Consider the following 2420-nt stretch of genomic DNA (forward strand, 5'->3'; position numbering starts at 1 on the left):
ACTGTAAAATAAACGCCGTAACTGCGGCCATATGAAAATTTGGATAAAGATTATACAAACATCCTAAGGAGCTCTATGACATATGAGCGTCGTAATAATGGTTGGTGACCTGACGTAACAGTGCTCCCTGAATTACGTGATCTGTATATACCCAAATACAGATATATCACATAGGGAGATGCAGTCAAACATTGCATTGCTATCGTCGTGGTGAACTATTTCTCCGCTGTTTAAAACTTGTTTGGTAAGTGTCATCAAATATGCTTGTCAATTTGTAGCGAAATCGATATACTGTATCATAATCCTTCAGCTATCTATAATGTAGTGAAACGGCTAATTAATATTGATAAATTCCCTTATTCACAGTGACTTTTGCTCAAACCCCTGTTGCATAATGGGTTAATTTTATATAAAAAAACATTTATATCATAGATATAATACAAGCTTTGAAATGAAATAGCACATTTCCAGGTTTCAGTTAAACATTTTTAAAAAAGCTCATGACTTTAAGCATTCTGAACATTGAGAATGTTATTTGGGAAACAAATGTTTATTATAATGTTTATGTTTAGGATCTGTCTCCTACTGAGTCAGCATGCAGCATTCAACACCATTAGGTTTAATATTAAAAAGTTGTGTATTTCCTGAATTGTTTTTTTTTATTCTTTTCTATTAGACCATACTAGACTGTGCAGGATATCATTTATTTGCCATTTTTGCCTTTTCCAGATACCTGGGAAACAAAGCTCATATCTCATTTGCCAATGGAGCCCAGTCCTAAGCCTGGTGCTCTGTCCCCCTCCCCGAAGGACACAGACTCGAATCGACCCGCGCCCTTAAGGCAACAGGATAATAATAATAATAATAATAATAAACTTTATTTTATATAGCGCCTTTAAAGGTGGCTTCTCAAAGCGCTTTACAGGATGACAATAACAATAAATAAGAAGACTACAACAATAAATAAGAAAATTTCACAAGACAGGACACAATTATAATTACAACAATACAACAATAACAATAGAGGAGACCGTGGAAGATGGTATTAAGAAGAGCAGAGGGGTGAAGAATGGAAGCAGTTAAGTAAAGGCTTTTCTGAAAAGGAGGGTTTTGAGTCTGGATTTGAAGGAGTTTAGAGAAGGTGACTCTCTAATATCCTTGGGCAAGGAGTTCCAGAGCTTGGGGGCATAGCAGGAGAAGGCCCTGTCGCCCATACAATGTAGACGGGCTTGGGGGACAGTAAGGAGGGCAGAATTTGAAGAGCGGAGGTTGCGAGGTGGGGAGTAGGGCGATAAAAGTTCAGACTGGTATTGAGGTGCCAAGCCATGTAAAGCCTTGTAGGTGAGCATGAGGATTTTAAAGTCTACGCGGAATTTGACCGGAAGCCAGTGCAAGGACTCCAGGATAGGAGTAATGTGAACACTTGCACTAGATCTGGTCAGGATTCTGGCTGCTGAATTTTGGACATACTGCAGCTTGTTCAGAGTAGATTTAGATACCCCAGGGAGCAGAGCATTGCAGTAGTCAATTCGAGAGAATACAAATATGTTGATCAGCTTTTCAGCCACAGTTAATGATAGCATAGGGCGTAGTCTTGCGATATTTCTAAGGTGAAAAAAAGATGTTTTGACAGTATGCTGTACATGTGGGTCGAATGTTAAGCCAGAATCGAATATAACCCCAAGGTTTTTCAATTTTGATTGGAGCTCAAGTACAGAGCCATCTACAGACAGGGTTACAGGACTGGCTTTACGAAGTTGATGGGGGGTACCAATAAGCATGACTTCAGTCTTGTCACAGTTAAGATGAAGGAAGTTTTGAGTCATCAGAGATCTGATCTCCACGTACTGCCCGCCTCCCAAGATACAGCTTCTGAAGGACACCTTCCAAGAGAAACTGATGCAGGAAAAGGAGAAAAAAATGATCGCCATGTACAATCGGCGGCAGGAGGCAGCTCTACAGAAGATGAGAAAATGTTTCCAATATGTCAAATACGCTGCGGAGAAGAAGATGGGGAACAGCTATCGCTTCCAAGCCCAACAGGGCCCCGAGAAGAACATTGTGGGGTATGATCGGTCTTACCCCCTGAAGCCTATGGGTAACAGGAAAGTCTCCGGCCCTGGTGAGGTTCGGGCTGTGGACCGCCCGGACGCACAGAGTGATTCCTTGTTTGCCCCCACCCCGCCTCAGGATGGTCATGAGAGGCCCTACGAGAGGCCGGGCAGGAGGGGCTCAAGAGTACGCAAACCTAAGGACAGGACTGTCCTCCCCATGGTGGCGACCCCTCCAGGGCAATGCCCTTCTCATGCCAATGGGAAGGAGCACTTTCAGTTGCAAGAGGAGCTACGAAAAGTGGCCGAGGCAGAGGCCGCGCTGAAGGAGGAGCATCGCCGGAGGGAGGCCAGCCTGCAGGATGAGAT

This window comes from Lepisosteus oculatus, unplaced genomic scaffold, assembly GCF_040954835.1.
Source record: "Lepisosteus oculatus isolate fLepOcu1 unplaced genomic scaffold, fLepOcu1.hap2 HAP2_SCAFFOLD_50, whole genome shotgun sequence".
NCBI classification, from domain to species: domain Eukaryota; kingdom Metazoa; phylum Chordata; class Actinopteri; order Semionotiformes; family Lepisosteidae; genus Lepisosteus; species Lepisosteus oculatus.